The 22,498-nt window shown below is 55.6% G+C and overlaps 27 non-coding genes across 27 annotated transcripts; all 27 read left to right on the top strand.

The window, feature by feature from the left end:
* The first annotated feature begins 332 nt into the window (after window positions 1-332).
* Window positions 333-496, top strand: LOC122991209. The gene has a single exon (XR_006405625.1). It is a non-coding gene; the product is annotated as a U1 spliceosomal RNA (small nuclear RNA).
* A 781-nt stretch (window positions 497-1,277) lies between these two features.
* Window positions 1,278-1,441, top strand: LOC122991480. The gene has a single exon (XR_006405876.1). It is a non-coding gene; the product is annotated as a U1 spliceosomal RNA (small nuclear RNA).
* A 781-nt stretch (window positions 1,442-2,222) lies between these two features.
* Window positions 2,223-2,386, top strand: LOC122991220. Its single transcript, XR_006405636.1, has one exon. It is a non-coding gene; the product is annotated as a U1 spliceosomal RNA (small nuclear RNA).
* Window positions 2,387-3,167: 781 nt separating this feature from the next.
* Window positions 3,168-3,331, top strand: LOC122991231. The gene has a single exon (XR_006405647.1). It is a non-coding gene; the product is annotated as a U1 spliceosomal RNA (small nuclear RNA).
* Window positions 3,332-3,906: 575 nt separating this feature from the next.
* Window positions 3,907-4,070, top strand: LOC122991243. Its single transcript, XR_006405659.1, has one exon. It is a non-coding gene; the product is annotated as a U1 spliceosomal RNA (small nuclear RNA).
* Window positions 4,071-4,645: 575 nt separating this feature from the next.
* On the top strand, window positions 4,646-4,809 carry LOC122991132. The gene has a single exon (XR_006405552.1). It is a non-coding gene; the product is annotated as a U1 spliceosomal RNA (small nuclear RNA).
* A 575-nt stretch (window positions 4,810-5,384) lies between these two features.
* LOC122991254 lies at window positions 5,385-5,548 on the top strand. The gene has a single exon (XR_006405666.1). It is a non-coding gene; the product is annotated as a U1 spliceosomal RNA (small nuclear RNA).
* Window positions 5,549-6,123: 575 nt separating this feature from the next.
* LOC122991265 lies at window positions 6,124-6,287 on the top strand. The gene has a single exon (XR_006405670.1). It is a non-coding gene; the product is annotated as a U1 spliceosomal RNA (small nuclear RNA).
* Window positions 6,288-6,862: 575 nt separating this feature from the next.
* Window positions 6,863-7,026, top strand: LOC122991277. The gene has a single exon (XR_006405682.1). It is a non-coding gene; the product is annotated as a U1 spliceosomal RNA (small nuclear RNA).
* A 575-nt stretch (window positions 7,027-7,601) lies between these two features.
* LOC122991125 lies at window positions 7,602-7,765 on the top strand. The gene has a single exon (XR_006405546.1). It is a non-coding gene; the product is annotated as a U1 spliceosomal RNA (small nuclear RNA).
* A 781-nt stretch (window positions 7,766-8,546) lies between these two features.
* LOC122991289 lies at window positions 8,547-8,710 on the top strand. Its single transcript, XR_006405693.1, has one exon. It is a non-coding gene; the product is annotated as a U1 spliceosomal RNA (small nuclear RNA).
* A 781-nt stretch (window positions 8,711-9,491) lies between these two features.
* LOC122991481 lies at window positions 9,492-9,655 on the top strand. The gene has a single exon (XR_006405877.1). It is a non-coding gene; the product is annotated as a U1 spliceosomal RNA (small nuclear RNA).
* Window positions 9,656-10,436: 781 nt separating this feature from the next.
* On the top strand, window positions 10,437-10,600 carry LOC122991482. Its single transcript, XR_006405878.1, has one exon. It is a non-coding gene; the product is annotated as a U1 spliceosomal RNA (small nuclear RNA).
* A 781-nt stretch (window positions 10,601-11,381) lies between these two features.
* LOC122991301 lies at window positions 11,382-11,545 on the top strand. The gene has a single exon (XR_006405704.1). It is a non-coding gene; the product is annotated as a U1 spliceosomal RNA (small nuclear RNA).
* A 781-nt stretch (window positions 11,546-12,326) lies between these two features.
* On the top strand, window positions 12,327-12,490 carry LOC122991312. The gene has a single exon (XR_006405715.1). It is a non-coding gene; the product is annotated as a U1 spliceosomal RNA (small nuclear RNA).
* A 575-nt stretch (window positions 12,491-13,065) lies between these two features.
* LOC122991136 lies at window positions 13,066-13,229 on the top strand. Its single transcript, XR_006405556.1, has one exon. It is a non-coding gene; the product is annotated as a U1 spliceosomal RNA (small nuclear RNA).
* A 575-nt stretch (window positions 13,230-13,804) lies between these two features.
* On the top strand, window positions 13,805-13,968 carry LOC122991475. Its single transcript, XR_006405872.1, has one exon. It is a non-coding gene; the product is annotated as a U1 spliceosomal RNA (small nuclear RNA).
* Window positions 13,969-14,749: 781 nt separating this feature from the next.
* On the top strand, window positions 14,750-14,913 carry LOC122991324. The gene has a single exon (XR_006405726.1). It is a non-coding gene; the product is annotated as a U1 spliceosomal RNA (small nuclear RNA).
* A 781-nt stretch (window positions 14,914-15,694) lies between these two features.
* Window positions 15,695-15,858, top strand: LOC122991336. The gene has a single exon (XR_006405737.1). It is a non-coding gene; the product is annotated as a U1 spliceosomal RNA (small nuclear RNA).
* Window positions 15,859-16,433: 575 nt separating this feature from the next.
* Window positions 16,434-16,597, top strand: LOC122991348. The gene has a single exon (XR_006405748.1). It is a non-coding gene; the product is annotated as a U1 spliceosomal RNA (small nuclear RNA).
* A 575-nt stretch (window positions 16,598-17,172) lies between these two features.
* LOC122991133 lies at window positions 17,173-17,336 on the top strand. The gene has a single exon (XR_006405553.1). It is a non-coding gene; the product is annotated as a U1 spliceosomal RNA (small nuclear RNA).
* Window positions 17,337-17,911: 575 nt separating this feature from the next.
* Window positions 17,912-18,075, top strand: LOC122991360. Its single transcript, XR_006405760.1, has one exon. It is a non-coding gene; the product is annotated as a U1 spliceosomal RNA (small nuclear RNA).
* A 575-nt stretch (window positions 18,076-18,650) lies between these two features.
* LOC122991372 lies at window positions 18,651-18,814 on the top strand. Its single transcript, XR_006405771.1, has one exon. It is a non-coding gene; the product is annotated as a U1 spliceosomal RNA (small nuclear RNA).
* A 575-nt stretch (window positions 18,815-19,389) lies between these two features.
* On the top strand, window positions 19,390-19,553 carry LOC122991383. The gene has a single exon (XR_006405782.1). It is a non-coding gene; the product is annotated as a U1 spliceosomal RNA (small nuclear RNA).
* Window positions 19,554-20,111: 558 nt separating this feature from the next.
* On the top strand, window positions 20,112-20,275 carry LOC122991126. Its single transcript, XR_006405547.1, has one exon. It is a non-coding gene; the product is annotated as a U1 spliceosomal RNA (small nuclear RNA).
* A 781-nt stretch (window positions 20,276-21,056) lies between these two features.
* Window positions 21,057-21,220, top strand: LOC122991395. The gene has a single exon (XR_006405793.1). It is a non-coding gene; the product is annotated as a U1 spliceosomal RNA (small nuclear RNA).
* Window positions 21,221-22,001: 781 nt separating this feature from the next.
* Window positions 22,002-22,165, top strand: LOC122991141. Its single transcript, XR_006405561.1, has one exon. It is a non-coding gene; the product is annotated as a U1 spliceosomal RNA (small nuclear RNA).
* Window positions 22,166-22,498: the final 333 nt, after the last annotated feature.

Below are 22,498 nucleotides of genomic sequence, written 5' to 3' on the forward strand. Positions count from 1 at the left end.
GATGTGGTGAGGGACGGAGGGGAGCGGCGGCCAAAGGCACTGGATTCTGGGGTTATGCATTGTAGGCACCGTCAGCCATCGAGAAAGTGGCGGCGTTCACACACTCTTGTTTTGGTTGGTAGAGCAATGAATGACGGGAAAAGGAAAGAGAGTGTGTGCACCACAAACCCGAGTTAAACTGCGGCAGTGTTTTCAACGTTGCAGGAGATGTGGTGAGGGACGGAGGGGAGCGGCGGCCAAAGGCACTGGATTCTGGGGTTATGCATTGTAGGCACCGTCAGCCAGAGTGCTGTGTCTAGGAGTCACCCCCCTGGACCCGACACTTCCAACTCATACTTACCTGGCAGGGGAGATACCATGATCAAGAAGGTGGTTCACCCAGGGCGAGGCTCAGCCATTGCACTCCGGTTGTGCTGACCCCTGCGAATTCCCCAAATGTGGGAATCTCGACTGCATAATTTCTGGTAGTGGGGGACTGCGTTCGCGCTCTCCCCTGATCTTTTCTGTGAAAGAACAAGCAAAAGGCGTCCCTCGGGTAAAGGCCACTTTCTGGTCGACTGCGGCGGAGGGGTGGCGTGCAAAACCGCGACCCCTTGGAGTCAAAGGGAGTGCGGAAAAATTGACTTTGAGGCGCGTCTAACTTTGCAGCCTATCGAGAAAGTGGCGGCGTTTGTGTACGGCAGCCGCTGGTGCGCTCTGTGAAGCTGGGTTCAGTAATGCAGAGCACCCGGGAGTCCTGGCAGCGGGAAATGGGCGTGGCCTTTGAGACGGATGGAAAGTGTATTATTTGCCCTCCTCATTGATGTGGTTCTTTCTCTTTGCAAGAAATATGCGCAAGGCATTCTTCCATCACCAGCATGCTTAGGTCTTAGGCTTTGGCGCAGCGGCTGCCTGGCTTCGCCTTGTCAGAGACAGAAAGAGCTTCCCGGGTGGCTTTTTGCAGGAGATGTGGTGAGGGACGGAGGGGAGCGGCGGCCAAAGGCACTGGATTCTGGGGTTATGCATTGTAGGCACCGTCAGCCATCGAGAAAGTGGCGGCGTTCACACACTCTTGTTTTGGTTGGTAGAGCAATGAATGACGGGAAAAGGAAAGAGAGTGTGTGCACCACAAACCCGAGTTAAACTGCGGCAGTGTTTTCAACGTTGCAGGAGATGTGGTGAGGGACGGAGGGGAGCGGCGGCCAAAGGCACTGGATTCTGGGGTTATGCATTGTAGGCACCGTCAGCCAGAGTGCTGTGTCTAGGAGTCACCCCCCTGGACCCGACACTTCCAACTCATACTTACCTGGCAGGGGAGATACCATGATCAAGAAGGTGGTTCACCCAGGGCGAGGCTCAGCCATTGCACTCCGGTTGTGCTGACCCCTGCGAATTCCCCAAATGTGGGAATCTCGACTGCATAATTTCTGGTAGCGGGGGACTGCGTTCGCGCTCTCCCCTGATCTTTTCTGTGAAAGAACAAGCAAAAGGCGTTCCTCGGGTAAAGGCCACTTTCTGGTCGACTGCGGCGGAGGGGTGGCGTGCAAAACCGCGACCCCTTGGAGTCAAAGGGAGTGCGGAAAAATTGACTTTGAGGCGCGTCTAACTTTGCAGCCTATCGAGAAAGTGGCGGCGTTTGTGTACGGCAGCCGCTGGTGCGCTCTGTGAAGCTGGGTTCAGTAATGCAGAGCACCCGGGAGTCCTGGCAGCGGGAAATGGGCGTGGCCTTTGAGACGGAAGGAAAGTGTATTATTTGCCCTCCTCATTGATGTGGTTCTTTCTCTTTGCAAGAAATATGCGCAAGGCATTCTTCCATCACCAGCATGCTTAGGTCTTAGGCTTTGGCGCAGCGGCTGCCTGGCTTCGCCTTGTCAGAGACAGAAAGAGCTTCCCGGGTGGCTTTTTGCAGGAGATGTGGTGAGGGACGGAGGGGAGCGGCGGCCAAAGGCACTGGATTCTGGGGTTATGCATTGTAGGCACCGTCAGCCATCGAGAAAGTGGCGGCGTTCACACACTCTTGTTTTGGTTGGTAGAGCAATGAATGACGGGAAAAGGAAAGAGAGTGTGTGCACCACAAACCCGAGTTAAACTGCGGCAGTGTTTTCAACGTTGCAGGAGATGTGGTGAGGGACGGAGGGGAGCGGCGGCCAAAGGCACTGGATTCTGGGGTTATGCATTGTAGGCACCGTCAGCCAGAGTGCTGTGTCTAGGAGTCACCCCCCTGGACCCGACACTTCCAACTCATACTTACCTGGCAGGGGAGATACCATGATCAAGAAGGTGGTTCACCCAGGGCGAGGCTCAGCCATTGCACTCCGGTTGTGCTGACCCCTGCGAATTCCCCAAATGTGGGAATCTCGACTGCATAATTTCTGGTAGTGGGGGACTGCGTTCGCGCTCTCCCCTGATCTTTTCTGTGAAAGAACAAGCAAAAGGCGTCCCTCGGGTAAAGGCCACTTTCTGGTCGACTGCGGCGGAGGGGTGGCGTGCAAAACCGCGACCCCTTGGAGTCAAAGGGAGTGCGGAAAAATTGACTTTGAGGCGCGTCTAACTTTGCAGCCTATCGAGAAAGTGGCGGCGTTTGTGTACGGCAGCCGCTGGTGCGCTCTGTGAAGCTGGGTTCAGTAATGCAGAGCACCCGGGAGTCCTGGCAGCGGGAAATGGGCGTGGCCTTTGAGACGGAAGGAAAGTGTATTATTTGCCCTCCTCATTGATGTGGTTCTTTCTCTTTGCAAGAAATATGCGCAAGGCATTCTTCCATCACCAGCATGCTTAGGTCTTAGGCTTTGGCGCAGCGGCTGCCTGGCTTCGCCTTGTCAGAGACAGAAAGAGCTTCCCGGGTGGCTTTTTGCAGGAGATGTGGTGAGGGACGGAGGGGAGCGGCGGCCAAAGGCACTGGATTCTGGGGTTATGCATTGTAGGCACCGTCAGCCATCGAGAAAGTGGCGGCGTTCACACACTCTTGTTTTGGTTGGTAGAGCAATGAATGACGGGAAAAGGAAAGAGAGTGTGTGCACCACAAACCCGAGTTAAACTGCGGCAGTGTTTTCAACGTTGCAGGAGATGTGGTGAGGGACGGAGGGGAGCGGCGGCCAAAGGCACTGGATTCTGGGGTTATGCATTGTAGGCACCGTCAGCCAGAGTGCTGTGTCTAGGAGTCACGCCCCTGGACCCGACACTTCCAACTCATACTTACCTGGCAGGGGAGATACCATGATCAAGAAGGTGGTTCACCCAGGGCGAGGCTCAGCCATTGCACTCCGGTTGTGCTGACCCCTGCGAATTCCCCAAATGTGGGAATCTCGACTGCATAATTTCTGGTAGTGGGGGACTGCGTTCGCGCTCTCCCCTGATCTTTTCTGTGAAAGAACAAGCAAAAGGCGTCCCTCGGGTAAAGGCCACTTTCTGGTCGACTGCGGCGGAGGGGTGGCGTGCAAAACCGCGACCCCTTGGAGTCAAAGGGAGTGCGGAAAAATTGACTTTGAGGCGCGTCTAACTTTGCAGCCTATCGAGAAAGTGGCGGCGTTTGTGTACGGCAGCCGCTGGTGCGCTCTGTGAAGCTGGGTTCAGTAATGCAGAGCACCCGGGAGTCCTGGCAGCGGGAAATGGGCGTGGCCTTTGAGACGGAAGGAAAGTGTATTATTTGCCCTCCTCATTGATGTGGTTCTTTCTCTTTGCAAGAAATATGCGCAAGGCATTCTTCCATCACCAGCATGCTTAGGTCTTAGGCTTTGGCGCAGCGGCTGCCTGGCTTCGCCTTGTCAGAGACAGAAAGAGCTTCCCGGGTGGCTTTTTGCAGGAGATGTGGTGAGGGACGGAGGGGAGCGGCGGCCAAAGGCACTGGATTCTGGGGTTATGCATTGTAGGCACCGTCAGCCAGAGTGCTGTGTCTAGGAGTCACGCCCCTGGACCCGACACTTCCAACTCATACTTACCTGGCAGGGGAGATACCATGATCAAGAAGGTGGTTCACCCAGGGCGAGGCTCAGCCATTGCACTCCGGTTGTGCTGACCCCTGCGAATTCCCCAAATGTGGGAATCTCGACTGCATAATTTCTGGTAGTGGGGGACTGCGTTCGCGCTCTCCCCTGATCTTTTCTGTGAAAGAACAAGCAAAAGGCGTCCCTCGGGTAAAGGCCACTTTCTGGTCGACTGCGGCGGAGGGGTGGCGTGCAAAACCGCGACCCCTTGGAGTCAAAGGGAGTGCGGAAAAATTGACTTTGAGGCGCGTCTAACTTTGCAGCCTATCGAGAAAGTGGCGGCGTTTGTGTACGGCAGCCGCTGGTGCGCTCTGTGAAGCTGGGTTCAGTAATGCAGAGCACCCGGGAGTCCTGGCAGCGGGAAATGGGCGTGGCCTTTGAGACGGAAGGAAAGTGTATTATTTGCCCTCCTCATTGATGTGGTTCTTTCTCTTTGCAAGAAATATGCGCAAGGCATTCTTCCATCACCAGCATGCTTAGGTCTTAGGCTTTGGCGCAGCGGCTGCCTGGCTTCGCCTTGTCAGAGACAGAAAGAGCTTCCCGGGTGGCTTTTTGCAGGAGATGTGGTGAGGGACAGAGGGGAGCGGCGGCCAAAGGCACTGGATTCTGGGGTTATGCATTGTAGGCACCGTCAGCCAGAGTGCTGTGTCTAGGAGTCACGCCCCTGGACCCGACACTTCCAACTCATACTTACCTGGCAGGGGAGATACCATGATCAAGAAGGTGGTTCACCCAGGGCGAGGCTCAGCCATTGCACTCCGGTTGTGCTGACCCCTGCGAATTCCCCAAATGTGGGAATCTCGACTGCATAATTTCTGGTAGTGGGGAACTGCGTTCGCGCTCTCCCCTGATCTTTTCTGTGAAAGAACAAGCAAAAGGCGTCCCTCGGGTAAAGGCCACTTTCTGGTCGACTGCGGCGGAGGGGTGGCGTGCAAAACCGCGACCCCTTGGAGTCAAAGGGAGTGCGGAAAAATTGACTTTGAGGCGCGTCTAACTTTGCAGCCTATCGAGAAAGTGGCGGCGTTTGTGTACGGCAGCCGCTGGTGCGCTCTGTGAAGCTGGGTTCAGTAATGCAGAGCACCCGGGAGTCCTGGCAGCGGGAAATGGGCGTGGCCTTTGAGACGGAAGGAAAGTGTATTATTTGCCCTCCTCATTGATGTGGTTCTTTCTCTTTGCAAGAAATATGCGCAAGGCATTCTTCCATCACCAGCATGCTTAGGTCTTAGGCTTTGGCGCAGCGGCTGCCTGGCTTCGCCTTGTCAGAGACAGAAAGAGCTTCCCGGGTGGCTTTTTGCAGGAGATGTGGTGAGGGACGGAGGGGAGCGGCGGCCAAAGGCACTGGATTCTGGGGTTATGCATTGTAGGCACCGTCAGCCAGAGTGCTGTGTCTAGGAGTCACGCCCCTGGACCCGACACTTCCAACTCATACTTACCTGGCAGGGGAGATACCATGATCAAGAAGGTGGTTCACCCAGGGCGAGGCTCAGCCATTGCACTCCGGTTGTGCTGACCCCTGCGAATTCCCCAAATGTGGGAATCTCGACTGCATAATTTCTGGTAGTGGGGGACTGCGTTCGCGCTCTCCCCTGATCTTTTCTGTGAAAGAACAAGCAAAAGGCGTCCCTCGGGTAAAGGCCACTTTCTGGTCGACTGCGGCGGAGGGGTGGCGTGCAAAACCGCGACCCCTTGGAGTCAAAGGGAGTGCGGAAAAATTGACTTTGAGGCGCGTCTAACTTTGCAGCCTATCGAGAAAGTGGCGGCGTTTGTGTACGGCAGCCGCTGGTGCGCTCTGTGAAGCTGGGTTCAGTAATGCAGAGCACCCGGGAGTCCTGGCAGCGGGAAATGGGCGTGGCCTTTGAGACGGAAGGAAAGTGTATTATTTGCCCTCCTCATTGATGTGGTTCTTTCTCTTTGCAAGAAATATGCGCAAGGCATTCTTCCATCACCAGCATGCTTAGGTCTTAGGCTTTGGCGCAGCGGCTGCCTGGCTTCGCCTTGTCAGAGACAGAAAGAGCTTCCCGGGTGGCTTTTTGCAGGAGATGTGGTGAGGGACGGAGGGGAGCGGCGGCCAAAGGCACTGGATTCTGGGGTTATGCATTGTAGGCACCGTCAGCCAGAGTGCTGTGTCTAGGAGTCACCCCCCTGGACCCGACACTTCCAACTCATACTTACCTGGCAGGGGAGATACCATGATCAAGAAGGTGGTTCACCCAGGGCGAGGCTCAGCCATTGCACTCCGGTTGTGCTGACCCCTGCGAATTCCCCAAATGTGGGAATCTCGACTGCATAATTTCTGGTAGTGGGGGACTGCGTTCGCGCTCTCCCCTGATCTTTTCTGTGAAAGAACAAGCAAAAGGCGTCCCTCGGGTAAAGGCCACTTTCTGGTCGACTGCGGCGGAGGGGTGGCGTGCAAAACCGCGACCCCTTGGAGTCAAAGGGAGTGCGGAAAAATTGACTTTGAGGCGCGTCTAACTTTGCAGCCTATCGAGAAAGTGGCGGCGTTTGTGTACGGCAGCCGCTGGTGCGCTCTGTGAAGCTGGGTTCAGTAATGCAGAGCACCCGGGAGTCCTGGCAGCGGGAAATGGGCGTGGCCTTTGAGACGGAAGGAAAGTGTATTATTTGCCCTCCTCATTGATGTGGTTCTTTCTCTTTGCAAGAAATATGCGCAAGGCATTCTTCCATCACCAGCATGCTTAGGTCTTAGGCTTTGGCGCAGCGGCTGCCTGGCTTCGCCTTGTCAGAGACAGAAAGAGCTTCCCGGGTGGCTTTTTGCAGGAGATGTGGTGAGGGACGGAGGGGAGCGGCGGCCAAAGGCACTGGATTCTGGGGTTATGCATTGTAGGCACCGTCAGCCAGAGTGCTGTGTCTAGGAGTCACGCCCCTGGACCCGACACTTCCAACTCATACTTACCTGGCAGGGGAGATACCATGATCAAGAAGGTGGTTCACCCAGGGCGAGGCTCAGCCATTGCACTCCGGTTGTGCTGACCCCTGCGAATTCCCCAAATGTGGGAATCTCGACTGCATAATTTCTGGTAGTGGGGGACTGCGTTCGCGCTCTCCCCTGATCTTTTCTGTGAAAGAACAAGCAAAAGGCGTCCCTCGGGTAAAGGCCACTTTCTGGTCGACTGCGGCGGAGGGGTGGCGTGCAAAACCGCGACCCCTTGGAGTCAAAGGGAGTGCGGAAAAATTGACTTTGAGGCGCGTCTAACTTTGCAGCCTATCGAGAAAGTGGCGGCGTTTGTGTACGGCAGCCGCTGGTGCGCTCTGTGAAGCTGGGTTCAGTAATGCAGAGCACCCGGGAGTCCTGGCAGCGGGAAATGGGCGTGGCCTTTGAGACGGAAGGAAAGTGTATTATTTGCCCTCCTCATTGATGTGGTTCTTTCTCTTTGCAAGAAATATGCGCAAGGCATTCTTCCATCACCAGCATGCTTAGGTCTTAGGCTTTGGCGCAGCGGCTGCCTGGCTTCGCCTTGTCAGAGACAGAAAGAGCTTCCCGGGTGGCTTTTTGCAGGAGATGTGGTGAGGGACGGAGGGGAGCGGCGGCCAAAGGCACTGGATTCTGGGGTTATGCATTGTAGGCACCGTCAGCCAGAGTGCTGTGTCTAGGAGTCACGCCCCTGGACCCGACACTTCCAACTCATACTTACCTGGCAGGGGAGATACCATGATCAAGAAGGTGGTTCACCCAGGGCGAGGCTCAGTCATTGCACTCCGGTTGTGCTGACCCCTGCGAATTCCCCAAATGTGGGAATCTCGACTGCATAATTTCTGGTAGTGGGGGACTGCGTTCGCGCTCTCCCCTGATCTTTTCTGTGAAAGAACAAGCAAAAGGCGTCCCTCGGGTAAAGGCCACTTTCTGGTCGACTGCGGCGGAGGGGTGGCGTGCAAAACCGCGACCCCTTGGAGTCAAAGGGAGTGCGGAAAAATTGACTTTGAGGCGCGTCTAACTTTGCAGCCTATCGAGAAAGTGGCGGCGTTTGTGTACGGCAGCCGCTGGTGCGCTCTGTGAAGCTGGGTTCAGTAATGCAGAGCACCCGGGAGTCCTGGCAGCGGGAAATGGGCGTGGCCTTTGAGACGGAAGGAAAGTGTATTATTTGCCCTCCTCATTGATGTGGTTCTTTCTCTTTGCAAGAAATATGCGCAAGGCATTCTTCCATCACCAGCATGCTTAGGTCTTAGGCTTTGGCGCAGCGGCTGCCTGGCTTCGCCTTGTCAGAGACAGAAAGAGCTTCCCGGGTGGCTTTTTGCAGGAGATGTGGTGAGGGACGGAGGGGAGCGGCGGCCAAAGGCACTGGATTCTGGGGTTATGCATTGTAGGCACCGTCAGCCATCGAGAAAGTGGCGGCGTTCACACACTCTTGTTTTGGTTGGTAGAGCAATGAATGACGGGAAAAGGAAAGAGAGTGTGTGCACCACAAACCCGAGTTAAACTGCGGCAGTGTTTTCAACGTTGCAGGAGATGTGGTGAGGGACGGAGGGGAGCGGCGGCCAAAGGCACTGGATTCTGGGGTTATGCATTGTAGGCACCGTCAGCCAGAGTGCTGTGTCTAGGAGTCACCCCCCTGGACCCGACACTTCCAACTCATACTTACCTGGCAGGGGAGATACCATGATCAAGAAGGTGGTTCACCCAGGGCGAGGCTCAGCCATTGCACTCCGGTTGTGCTGACCCCTGCGAATTCCCCAAATGTGGGAATCTCGACTGCATAATTTCTGGTAGTGGGGGACTGCGTTCGCGCTCTCCCCTGATCTTTTCTGTGAAAGAACAAGCAAAAGGCGTCCCTCGGGTAAAGGCCACTTTCTGGTCGACTGCGGCGGAGGGGTGGCGTGCAAAACCGCGACCCCTTGGAGTCAAAGGGAGTGCGGAAAAATTGACTTTGAGGCGCGTCTAACTTTGCAGCCTATCGAGAAAGTGGCGGCGTTTGTGTACGGCAGCCGCTGGTGCGCTCTGTGAAGCTGGGTTCAGTAATGCAGAGCACCCGGGAGTCCTGGCAGCGGGAAATGGGCGTGGCCTTTGAGACGGATGGAAAGTGTATTATTTGCCCTCCTCATTGATGTGGTTCTTTCTCTTTGCAAGAAATATGCGCAAGGCATTCTTCCATCACCAGCATGCTTAGGTCTTAGGCTTTGGCGCAGCGGCTGCCTGGCTTCGCCTTGTCAGAGACAGAAAGAGCTTCCCGGGTGGCTTTTTGCAGGAGATGTGGTGAGGGACGGAGGGGAGCGGCGGCCAAAGGCACTGGATTCTGGGGTTATGCATTGTAGGCACCGTCAGCCATCGAGAAAGTGGCGGCGTTCACACACTCTTGTTTTGGTTGGTAGAGCAATGAATGACGGGAAAAGGAAAGAGAGTGTGTGCACCACAAACCCGAGTTAAACTGCGGCAGTGTTTTCAACGTTGCAGGAGATGTGGTGAGGGACGGAGGGGAGCGGCGGCCAAAGGCACTGGATTCTGGGGTTATGCATTGTAGGCACCGTCAGCCAGAGTGCTGTGTCTAGGAGTCACCCCCCTGGACCCGACACTTCCAACTCATACTTACCTGGCAGGGGAGATACCATGATCAAGAAGGTGGTTCACCCAGGGCGAGGCTCAGCCATTGCACTCCGGTTGTGCTGACCCCTGCGAATTCCCCAAATGTGGGAATCTCGACTGCATAATTTCTGGTAGCGGGGGACTGCGTTCGCGCTCTCCCCTGATCTTTTCTGTGAAAGAACAAGCAAAAGGCGTCCCTCGGGTAAAGGCCACTTTCTGGTCGACTGCGGCGGAGGGGTGGCGTGCAAAACCGCGACCCCTTGGAGTCAAAGGGAGTGCGGAAAAATTGACTTTGAGGCGCGTCTAACTTTGCAGCCTATCGAGAAAGTGGCGGCGTTTGTGTACGGCAGCCGCTGGTGCGCTCTGTGAAGCTGGGTTCAGTAATGCAGAGCACCCGGGAGTCCTGGCAGCGGGAAATGGGCGTGGCCTTTGAGACGGAAGGAAAGTGTATTATTTGCCCTCCTCATTGATGTGGTTCTTTCTCTTTGCAAGAAATATGCGCAAGGCATTCTTCCATCACCAGCATGCTTAGGTCTTAGGCTTTGGCGCAGCGGCTGCCTGGCTTCGCCTTGTCAGAGACAGAAAGAGCTTCCCGGGTGGCTTTTTGCAGGAGATGTGGTGAGGGACGGAGGGGAGCGGCGGCCAAAGGCACTGGATTCTGGGGTTATGCATTGTAGGCACCGTCAGCCATCGAGAAAGTGGCGGCGTTCACACACTCTTGTTTTGGTTGGTAGAGCAATGAATGACGGGAAAAGGAAAGAGAGTGTGTGCACCACAAACCCGAGTTAAACTGCGGCAGTGTTTTCAACGTTGCAGGAGATGTGGTGAGGGACGGAGGGGAGCGGCGGCCAAAGGCACTGGATTCTGGGGTTATGCATTGTAGGCACCGTCAGCCAGAGTGCTGTGTCTAGGAGTCACCCCCCTGGACCCGACACTTCCAACTCATACTTACCTGGCAGGGGAGATACCATGATCAAGAAGGTGGTTCACCCAGGGCGAGGCTCAGCCATTGCACTCCGGTTGTGCTGACCCCTGCGAATTCCCCAAATGTGGGAATCTCGACTGCATAATTTCTGGTAGCGGGGGACTGCGTTCGCGCTCTCCCCTGATCTTTTCTGTGAAAGAACAAGCAAAAGGCGTCCCTCGGGTAAAGGCCACTTTCTGGTCGACTGCGGCGGAGGGGTGGCGTGCAAAACCGCGACCCCTTGGAGTCAAAGGGAGTGCGGAAAAATTGACTTTGAGGCGCGTCTAACTTTGCAGCCTATCGAGAAAGTGGCGGCGTTTGTGTACGGCAGCCGCTGGTGCGCTCTGTGAAGCTGGGTTCAGTAATGCAGAGCACCCGGGAGTCCTGGCAGCGGGAAATGGGCGTGGCCTTTGAGACGGAAGGAAAGTGTATTATTTGCCCTCCTCATTGATGTGGTTCTTTCTCTTTGCAAGAAATATGCGCAAGGCATTCTTCCATCACCAGCATGCTTAGGTCTTAGGCTTTGGCGCAGCGGCTGCCTGGCTTTGCCTTGTCAGAGACAGAAAGAGCTTCCCGGGTGGCTTTTTGCAGGAGATGTGGTGAGGGACGGAGGGGAGCGGCGGCCAAAGGCACTGGATTCTGGGGTTATGCATTGTAGGCACCGTCAGCCATCGAGAAAGTGGCGGCGTTCACACACTCTTGTTTTGGTTGGTAGAGCAATGAATGACGGGAAAAGGAAAGAGAGTGTGTGCACCACAAACCCGAGTTAAACTGCGGCAGTGTTTTCAACGTTGCAGGAGATGTGGTGAGGGACGGAGGGGAGCGGCGGCCAAAGGCACTGGATTCTGGGGTTATGCATTGTAGGCACCGTCAGCCAGAGTGCTGTGTCTAGGAGTCACCCCCCTGGACCCGACACTTCCAACTCATACTTACCTGGCAGGGGAGATACCATGATCAAGAAGGTGGTTCACCCAGGGCGAGGCTCAGCCATTGCACTCCGGTTGTGCTGACCCCTGCGAATTCCCCAAATGTGGGAATCTCGACTGCATAATTTCTGGTAGTGGGGGACTGCGTTCGCGCTCTCCCCTGATCTTTTCTGTGAAAGAACAAGCAAAAGGCGTCCCTCGGGTAAAGGCCACTTTCTGGTCGACTGCGGCGGAGGGGTGGCGTGCAAAACCGCGACCCCTTGGAGTCAAAGGGAGTGTGGAAAAATTGACTTTGAGGCGCGTCTAACTTTGCAGCCTATCGAGAAAGTGGCGGCGTTTGTGTACGGCAGCCGCTGGTGCGCTCTGTGAAGCTGGGTTCAGTAATGCAGAGCACCCGGGAGTCCTGGCAGCGGGAAATGGGCGTGGCCTTTGAGACGGATGGAAAGTGTATTATTTGCCCTCCTCATTGATGTGGTTCTTTCTCTTTGCAAGAAATATGCGCAAGGCATTCTTCCATCACCAGCATGCTTAGGTCTTAGGCTTTGGCGCAGCGGCTGCCTGGCTTCGCCTTGTCAGAGACAGAAAGAGCTTCCCGGGTGGCTTTTTGCAGGAGATGTGGTGAGGGACGGAGGGGAGCGGCGGCCAAAGGCACTGGATTCTGGGGTTATGCATTGTAGGCACCGTCAGCCATCGAGAAAGTGGCGGCGTTCACACACTCTTGTTTTGGTTGGTAGAGCAATGAATGACGGGAAAAGGAAAGAGAGTGTGTGCACCACAAACCCGAGTTAAACTGCGGCAGTGTTTTCAACGTTGCAGGAGATGTGGTGAGGGACGGAGGGGAGCGGCGGCCAAAGGCACTGGATTCTGGGGTTATGCATTGTAGGCACCGTCAGCCAGAGTGCTGTGTCTAGGAGTCACCCCCCTGGACCCGACACTTCCAACTCATACTTACCTGGCAGGGGAGATACCATGATCAAGAAGGTGGTTCACCCAGGGCGAGGCTCAGCCATTGCACTCCGGTTGTGCTGACCCCTGCGAATTCCCCAAATGTGGGAATCTCGACTGCATAATTTCTGGTAGTGGGGGACTGCGTTCGCGCTCTCCCCTGATCTTTTCTGTGAAAGAACAAGCAAAAGGCGTCCCTCGGGTAAAGGCCACTTTCTGGTCGACTGCGGCGGAGGGGTGGCGTGCAAAACCGCGACCCCTTGGAGTCAAAGGGAGTGCGGAAAAATTGACTTTGAGGCGCGTCTAACTTTGCAGCCTATCGAGAAAGTGGCGGCGTTTGTGTACGGCAGCCGCTGGTGCGCTCTGTGAAGCTGGGTTCAGTAATGCAGAGCACCCGGGAGTCCTGGCAGCGGGAAATGGGCGTGGCCTTTGAGACGGATGGAAAGTGTATTATTTGCCCTCCTCATTGATGTGGTTCTTTCTCTTTGCAAGAAATATGCGCAAGGCATTCTTCCATCACCAGCATGCTTAGGTCTTAGGCTTTGGCGCAGCGGCTGCCTGGCTTCGCCTTGTCAGAGACAGAAAGAGCTTCCCGGGTGGCTTTTTGCAGGAGATGTGGTGAGGGACGGAGGGGAGCGGCGGCCAAAGGCACTGGATTCTGGGGTTATGCATTGTAGGCACCGTCAGCCAGAGTGCTGTGTCTAGGAGTCACCCCCCTGGACCCGACACTTCCAACTCATACTTACCTGGCAGGGGAGATACCATGATCAAGAAGGTGGTTCACCCAGGGCGAGGCTCAGCCATTGCACTCCGGTTGTGCTGACCCCTGCGAATTCCCCAAATGTGGGAATCTCGACTGCATAATTTCCGGTAGTGGGGGACTGCGTTCGCGCTCTCCCCTGATCTTTTCTGTGAAAGAACAAGCAAAAGGCGTCCCTCGGGTAAAGGCCACTTTCTGGTCGACTGCGGCGGAGGGGTGGCGTGCAAAACCGCGACCCCTTGGAGTCAAAGGGAGTGCGGAAAAATTGACTTTGAGGCGCGTCTAACTTTGCAGCCTATCGAGAAAGTGGCGGCGTTTGTGTACGGCAGCCGCTGGTGCGCTCTGTGAAGCTGGGTTCAGTAATGCAGAGCACCCGGGAGTCCTGGCAGCGGGAAATGGGCGTGGCCTTTGAGACGGAAGGAAAGTGTATTATTTGCCCTCCTCATTGATGTGGTTCTTTCTCTTTGCAAGAAATATGCGCAAGGCATTCTTCCATCACCAGCATGCTTAGGTCTTAGGCTTTGGCGCAGCGGCTGCCTGGCTTCGCCTTGTCAGAGACAGAAAGAGCTTCCCGGGTGGCTTTTTGCAGGAGATGTGGTGAGGGACGGAGGGGAGCGGCGGCCAAAGGCACTGGATTCTGGGGTTATGCATTGTAGGCACCGTCAGCCAGAGTGCTGTGTCTAGGAGTCACCCCCCTGGACCCGACACTTCCAACTCATACTTACCTGGCAGGGGAGATACCATGATCAAGAAGGTGGTTCACCCAGGGAGAGGCTCAGCCATTGCACTCCGGTTGTGCTGACCCCTGCGAATTCCCCAAATGTGGGAATCTCGACTGCATAATTTCTGGTAGTGGGGGACTGCGTTCGCGCTCTCCCCTGATCTTTTCTGTGAAAGAACAAGCAAAAGGCGTCCCTCGGGTAAAGGCCACTTTCTGGTCGACTGCGGCGGAGGGGTGGCGTGCAAAACCGCGACCCCTTGGAGTCAAAGGGAGTGCGGAAAAATTGACTTTGAGGCGCGTCTAACTTTGCAGCCTATCGAGAAAGTGGCGGCGTTTGTGTACGGCAGCCGCTGGTGCGCTCTGTGAAGCTGGGTTCAGTAATGCAGAGCACCCGGGAGTCCTGGCAGCGGGAAATGGGCGTGGCCTTTGAGACGGATGGAAAGTGTATTATTTGCCCTCCTCATTGATGTGGTTCTTTCTCTTTGCAAGAAATATGCGCAAGGCATTCTTCCATCACCAGCATGCTTAGGTCTTAGGCTTTGGCGCAGCGGCTGCCTGGCTTCGCCTTGTCAGAGACAGAAAGAGCTTCCCGGGTGGCTTTTTGCAGGAGATGTGGTGAGGGACGGAGGGGAGCGGCGGCCAAAGGCACTGGATTCTGGGGTTATGCATTGTAGGCACCGTCAGCCATCGAGAAAGTGGCGGCGTTCACACACTCTTGTTTTGGTTGGTAGAGCAATGAATGACGGGAAAAGGAAAGAGAGTGTGTGCACCACAAACCCGAGTTAAACTGCGGCAGTGTTTTCAACGTTGCAGGAGATGTGGTGAGGGACGGAGGGGAGCGGCGGCCAAAGGCACTGGATTCTGGGGTTATGCATTGTAGGCACCGTCAGCCAGAGTGCTGTGTCTAGGAGTCACCCCCCTGGACCCGACACTTCCAACTCATACTTACCTGGCAGGGGAGATACCATGATCAAGAAGGTGGTTCACCCAGGGCGAGGCTCAGCCATTGCACTCCGGTTGTGCTGACCCCTGCGAATTCCCCAAATGTGGGAATCTCGACTGCATAATTTCTGGTAGTGGGGGACTGCGTTCGCGCTCTCCCCTGATCTTTTCTGTGAAAGAACAAGCAAAAGGCGTCCCTCGGGTAAAGGCCACTTTCTGGTCGACTGCGGCGGAGGGGTGGCGTGCAAAACCGCGACCCCTTGGAGTCAAAGGGAGTGCGGAAAAATTGACTTTGAGGCGCGTCTAACTTTGCAGCCTATCGAGAAAGTGGCGGCGTTTGTGTACGGCAGCCGCTGGTGCGCTCTGTGAAGCTGGGTTCAGTAATGCAGAGCACCCGGGAGTCCTGGCAGCGGGAAATGGGCGTGGCCTTTGAGACGGAAGGAAAGTGTATTATTTGCCCTCCTCATTGATGTGGTTCTTTCTCTTTGCAAGAAATATGCGCAAGGCATTCTTCCATCACCAGCATGCTTAGGTCTTAGGCTTTGGCGCAGCGGCTGCCTGGCTTCGCCTTGTCAGAGACAGAAAGAGCTTCCCGGGTGGCTTTTTGCAGGAGATGTGGTGAGGGACGGAGGGGAGCGGCGGCCAAAGGCACTGGATTCTGGGGTTATGCATTGTAGGCACCGTCAGCCATCGAGAAAGTGGCGGCGTTCACACACTCTTGTTTTGGTTGGTAGAGCAATGAATGACGGGAAAAGGAAAGAGAGTGTGTGCACCACAAACCCGAGTTAAACTGCGGCAGTGTTTTCAACGTTGCAGGAGATGTGGTGAGGGACGGAGGGGAGCGGCGGCCAAAGGCACTGGATTCTGGGGTTATGCATTGTAGGCACCGTCAGCCAGAGTGCTGTGTCTAGGAGTCACCCCCCTGGACCCGACACTTCCAACTCATACTTACCTGGCAGGGGAGATACCATGATCAAGAAGGTGGTTCACCCAGGGCGAGGCTCAGCCATTGCACTCCGGTTGTGCTGACCCCTGCGAATTCCCCAAATGTGGGAATCTCGACTGCATAATTTCTGGTAGTGGGGGACTGCGTTCGCGCTCTCCCCTGATCTTTTCTGTGAAAGAACAAGCAAAAGGCGTCCCTCGGGTAAAGGCCACTTTCTGGTCGACTGCGGCGGAGGGGTGGCGTGCAAAACCGCGACCCCTTGGAGTCAAAGGGAGTGCGGAAAAATTGACTTTGAGGCGCGTCTAACTTTGCAGCCTATCGAGAAAGTGGCGGCGTTTGTGTACGGCAGCCGCTGGTGCGCTCTGTGAAGCTGGGTTCAGTAATGCAGAGCACCCGGGAGTCCTGGCAGCGGGAAATGGGCGTGGCCTTTGAGACGGAAGGAAAGTGTATTATTTGCCCTCCTCATTGATGTGGTTCTTTCTCTTTGCAAGAAATATGCGCAAGGCATTCTTCCATCACCAGCATGCTTAGGTCTTAGGCTTTGGCGCAGCGGCTGCCTGGCTTCGCCTTGTCAGAGACAGAAAGAGCTTCCCGGGTGGCTTTTTGCAGGAGATGTGGTGAGGGACGGAGGGGAGCGGCGGCCAAAGGCACTGGATTCTGGGGTTATGCATTGTAGGCACCGTCAGCCAGAGTGCTGTGTCTAGGAGTCACGCCCCTGGACCCGACACTTCCAACTCATACTTACCTGGCAGGGGAGATACCATGATCAAGAAGGTGGTTCACCCAGGGCGAGGCTCAGCCATTGCACTCCGGTTGTGCTGACCCCTGCGAATTCCCCAAATGTGGGAATCTCGACTGCATAATTTCTGGTAGTGGGGGACTGCGTTCGCGCTCTCCCCTGATCTTTTCTGTGAAAGAACAAGCAAAAGGCGTCCCTCGGGTAAAGGCCACTTTCTGGTCGACTGCGGCGGAGGGGTGGCGTGCAAAACCGCGACCCCTTGGAGTCAAAGGGAGTGCGGAAAAATTGACTTTGAGGCGCGTCTAACTTTGCAGCCTATCGAGAAAGTGGCGGCGTTTGTGTACGGCAGCCGCTGGTGCGCTCTGTGAAGCTGGGTTCAGTAATGCAGAGCACCCGGGAGTCCTGGCAGCGGGAAATGGGCGTGGCCTTTGAGACGGAAGGAAAGTGTATTATTTGCCCTCCTCATTGATGTGGTTCTTTCTCTTTGCAAGAAATATGCGCAAGGCATTCTTCCATCACCAGCATGCTTAGGTCTTAGGCTTTGGCGCAGCGGCTGCCTGGCTTCGCCTTGTCAGAGACAGAAAGAGCTTCCCGGGTGGCTTTTTGCAGGAGATGTGGTGAGGGACAGAGGGGAGCGGCGGCCAAAGGCACTGGATTCTGGGGTTATGCATTGTAGGCACCGTCAGCCAGAGTGCTGTGTCTAGGAGTCACGCCCCTGGACCCGACACTTCCAACTCATACTTACCTGGCAGGGGAGATACCATGATCAAGAAGGTGGTTCACCCAGGGCGAGGCTCAGCCATTGCACTCCGGTTGTGCTGACCCCTGCGAATTCCCCAAATGTGGGAATCTCGACTGCATAATTTCTGGTAGTGGGGAACTGCGTTCGCGCTCTCCCCTGATCTTTTCTGTGAAAGAACAAGCAAAAGGCGTCCCTCGGGTAAAGGCCACTTTCTGGTCGACTGCGGCGGAGGGGTGGCGTGCAAAACCGCGACCCCTTGGAGTCAAAGGGAGTGCGGAAAAATTGACTTTGAGGCGCGTCTAACTTTGCAGCCTATCGAGAAAGTGGCGGCGTTTGTGTACGGCAGCCGCTGGTGCGCTCTGTGAAGCTGGGTTCAGTAATGCAGAGCACCCGGGAGTCCTGGCAGCGGGAAATGGGCGTGGCCTTTGAGACGGAAGGAAAGTGTATTATTTGCCCTCCTCATTGATGTGGTTCTTTCTCTTTGCAAGAAATATGCGCAAGGCATTCTTCCATCACCAGCATGCTTAGGTCTTAGGCTTTGGCGCAGCGGCTGCCTGGCTTCGCCTTGTCAGAGACAGAAAGAGCTTCCCGGGTGGCTTTTTGCAGGAGATGTGGTGAGGGACGGAGGGGAGCGGCGGCCAAAGGCACTGGATTCTGGGGTTATGCATTGTAGGCACCGTCAGCCAGAGTGCTGTGTCTAGGAGTCACGCCCCTGGACCCGACACTTCCAACTCATACTTACCTGGCAGGGGAGATACCATGATCAAGAAGGTGGTTCACCCAGGGCGAGGCTCAGCCATTGCACTCCGGTTGTGCTGACCCCTGCGAATTCCCCAAATGTGGGAATCTCGACTGCATAATTTCTGGTAGTGGGGGACTGCGTTCGCGCTCTCCCCTGATCTTTTCTGTGAAAGAACAAGCAAAAGGCGTCCCTCGGGTAAAGGCCACTTTCTGGTCGACTGCGGCGGAGGGGTGGCGTGCAAAACCGCGACCCCTTGGAGTCAAAGGGAGTGCGGAAAAATTGACTTTGAGGCGCGTCTAACTTTGCAGCCTATCGAGAAAGTGGCGGCGTTTGTGTACGGCAGCCGCTGGTGCGCTCTGTGAAGCTGGGTTCAGTAATGCAGAGCACCCGGGAGTCCTGGCAGCGGGAAATGGGCGTGGCCTTTGAGACGGAAGGAAAGTGTATTATTTGCCCTCCTCATTGATGTGGTTCTTTCTCTTTGCAAGAAATATGCGCAAGGCATTCTTCCATCACCAGCATGCTTAGGTCTTAGGCTTTGGCGCAGCGGCTGCCTGGCTTCGCCTTGTCAGAGACAGAAAGAGCTTCCCGGGTGGCTTTTTGCAGGAGATGTGGTGAGGGACGGAGGGGAGCGGCGGCCAAAGGCACTGGATTCTGGGGTTATGCATTGTAGGCACCGTCAGCCAGAGTGCTGTGTCTAGGAGTCACCCCCCTGGACCCGACACTTCCAACTCATACTTACCTGGCAGGGGAGATACCATGATCAAGAAGGTGGTTCACCCAGGGCGAGGCTCAGCCATTGCACTCCGGTTGTGCTGACCCCTGCGAATTCCCCAAATGTGGGAATCTCGACTGCATAATTTCTGGTAGTGGGGGACTGCGTTCGCGCTCTCCCCTGATCTTTTCTGTGAAAGAACAAGCAAAAGGCGTCCCTCGGGTAAAGGCCACTTTCTGGTCGACTGCGGCGGAGGGGTGGCGTGCAAAACCGCGACCCCTTGGAGTCAAAGGGAGTGCGGAAAAATTGACTTTGAGGCGCGTCTAACTTTGCAGCCTATCGAGAAAGTGGCGGCGTTTGTGTACGGCAGCCGCTGGTGCGCTCTGTGAAGCTGGGTTCAGTAATGCAGAGCACCCGGGAGTCCTGGCAGCGGGAAATGGGCGTGGCCTTTGAGACGGAAGGAAAGTGTATTATTTGCCCTCCTCATTGATGTGGTTCTTTCTCTTTGCAAGAAATATGCGCAAGGCATTCTTCCATCACCAGCATGCTTAGGTCTTAGGCTTTGGCGCAGCGGCTGCCTGGCTTCGCCTTGTCAGAGACAGAAAGAGCTTCCCGGGTGGCTTTTTGCAGGAGATGTGGTGAGGGACGGAGGGGAGCGGCGGCCAAAGGCACTGGATTCTGGGGTTATGCATTGTAGGCACCGTCAGCCAGAGTGCTGTGTCTAGGAGTCACGCCCCTGGACCCGACACTTCCAACTCATACTTACCTGGCAGGGGAGATACCATGATCAAGAAGGTGGTTCACCCAGGGCGAGGCTCAGCCATTGCACTCCGGTTGTGCTGACCCCTGCGAATTCCCCAAATGTGGGAATCTCGACTGCATAATTTCTGGTAGTGGGGGACTGCGTTCGCGCTCTCCCCTGATCTTTTCTGTGAAAGAACAAGCAAAAGGCGTCCCTCGGGTAAAGGCCACTTTCTGGTCGACTGCGGCGGAGGGGTGGCGTGCAAAACCGCGACCCCTTGGAGTCAAAGGGAGTGCGGAAAAATTAACTTTGCAGCCTATCGAGAAAGTGGCGGCGTTTGTGTACGGCAGCCGCTGGTGCGCTCTGTGAAGCTGGGTTCAGTAATGCAGAGCACCCGGGAGTCCTGGCAGCGGGAAATGGGCGTGGCCTTTGAGACGGAAGGAAAGTGTATTATTTGCCCTCCTCATTGATGTGGTTCTTTCTCTTTGCAAGAAATATGCGCAAGGCATTCTTCCATCACCAGCATGCTTAGGTCTTAGGCTTTGGCGCAGCGGCTGCCTGGCTTCGCCTTGTCAGAGACAGAAAGAGCTTCCCGGGTGGCTTTTTGCAGGAGATGTGGTGAGGGACGGAGGGGAGCGGCGGCCAAAGGCACTGGATTCTGGGGTTATGCATTGTAGGCACCGTCAGCCAGAGTGCTGTGTCTAGGAGTCACGCCCCTGGACCCGACACTTCCAACTCATACTTACCTGGCAGGGGAGATACCATGATCAAGAAGGTGGTTCACCCAGGGCGAGGCTCAGTCATTGCACTCCGGTTGTGCTGACCCCTGCGAATTCCCCAAATGTGGGAATCTCGACTGCATAATTTCTGGTAGTGGGGGACTGCGTTCGCGCTCTCCCCTGATCTTTTCTGTGAAAGAACAAGCAAAAGGCGTCCCTCGGGTAAAGGCCACTTTCTGGTCGACTGCGGCGGAGGGGTGGCGTGCAAAACCGCGACCCCTTGGAGTCAAAGGGAGTGCGGAAAAATTGACTTTGAGGCGCGTCTAACTTTGCAGCCTATCGAGAAAGTGGCGGCGTTTGTGTACGGCAGCCGCTGGTGCGCTCTGTGAAGCTGGGTTCAGTAATGCAGAGCACCCGGGAGTCCTGGCAGCGGGAAATGGGCGTGGCCTTTGAGACGGAAGGAAAGTGTATTATTTGCCCTCCTCATTGATGTGGTTCTTTCTCTTTGCAAGAAATATGCGCAAGGCATTCTTCCATCACCAGCATGCTTAGGTCTTAGGCTTTGGCGCAGCGGCTGCCTGGCTTCGCCTTGTCAGAGACAGAAAGAGCTTCCCGGGTGGCTTTTTGCAGGAGATGTGGTGAGGGACGGAGGGGAGCGGCGGCCAAAGGCACTGGATTCTGGGGTTATGCATTGTAGGCACCGTCAGCCATCGAGAAAGTGGCGGCGTTCACACACTCTTGTTTTGGTTGGTAGAGCAATGAATGACGGGAAAAGGAAAGAGAGTGTGTGCACCACAAACCCGAGTTAAACTGCGGCAGTGTTTTCAACGTTGCAGGAGATGTGGTGAGGGACGGAGGGGAGCGGCGGCCAAAGGCACTGGATTCTGGGGTTATGCATTGTAGGCACCGTCAGCCAGAGTGCTGTGTCTAGGAGTCACCCCCCTGGACCCGACACTTCCAACTCATACTTACCTGGCAGGGGAGATACCATGATCAAGAAGGTGGTTCACCCAGGGCGAGGCTCAGCCATTGCACTCCGGTTGTGCTGACCCCTGCGAATTCCCCAAATGTGGGAATCTCGACTGCATAATTTCTGGTAGTGGGGGACTGCGTTCGCGCTCTCCCCTGATCTTTTCTGTGAAAGAACAAGCAAAAGGCGTCCCTCGGGTAAAGGCCACTTTCTGGTCGACTGCGGCGGAGGGGTGGCGTGCAAAACCGCGACCCCTTGGAGTCAAAGGGAGTGCGGAAAAATTGACTTTGAGGCGCGTCTAACTTTGCAGCCTATCGAGAAAGTGGCGGCGTTTGTGTACGGCAGCCGCTGGTGCGCTCTGTGAAGCTGGGTTCAGTAATGCAGAGCACCCGGGAGTCCTGGCAGCGGGAAATGGGCGTGGCCTTTGAGACGGATGGAAAGTGTATTATTTGCCCTCCTCATTGATGTGGTTCTTTCTCTTTGCAAGAAATATGCGCAAGGCATTCTTCCATCACCAGCATGCTTAGGTCTTAGGCTTTGGCGCAGCGGCTGCCTGGCTTCGCCTTGTCAGAGACAGAAAGAGCTTCCCGGGTGGCTTTTTGCAGGAGATGTGGTGAGGGACGGAGGGGAGCGGCGGCCAAAGGCACTGGATTCTGGGGTTATGCATTGTAGGCACCGTCAGCCATCGAGAAAGTGGCGGCGTTCACACACTCTTGTTTTGGTTGGTAGAGCAATGAATGACGGGAAAAGGAAAGAGAGTGTGTGCACCACAAACCCGAGTTAAACTGCGGCAGTGTTTTCAACGTTGCAGGAGATGTGGTGAGGGACGGAGGGGAGCGGCGGCCAAAGGCACTGGATTCTGGGGTTATGCATTGTAGGCACCGTCAGCCAGAGTGCTGTGTCTAGGAGTCACCCCCCTGGACCCGACACTTCCAACTCATACTTACCTGGCAGGGGAGATACCATGATCAAGAAGGTGGTTCACCCAGGGCGAGGCTCAGCCATTGCACTCCGGTTGTGCTGACCCCTGCGAATTCCCCAAATGTGGGGATCTTGACTGCATAATTTCTGGTAGCGGGGGACTGCGTTCGCGCTCTCCCCTGATCTTTTCTGTGAAAGAACAAGCAAAAGGCGTCCCTCGGGTAAAGGCCACTTTCTGGTCGACTGCGGCGGAGGGGTGGCGTGCAAAACCGCGACCCCTTGGAGTCAAAGGGAGTGCGGAAAAATTGACTTTGAGGCGCGTCTAACTTTGCAGCCTATCGAGAAAGTGGCGGCGTTTGTGTACGGCAGCCGCTGGTGCGCTCTGTGAAGCTGGGTTCAGTAATGCAGAGCACCCGGGAGTCCTGGCAGCGGGAAATGGGCGTGGCCTTTGAGACGGAAGGAAAGTGTATTATTTGCCCTCCTCATTGATGTGGTTCTTTCTCTTTGCAAGAAAT

This window comes from Thunnus albacares, chromosome 10 (genome assembly GCF_914725855.1).
Source record: "Thunnus albacares chromosome 10, fThuAlb1.1, whole genome shotgun sequence".
Classification (NCBI taxonomy): Eukaryota; Metazoa; Chordata; class Actinopteri; order Scombriformes; family Scombridae; genus Thunnus; species Thunnus albacares.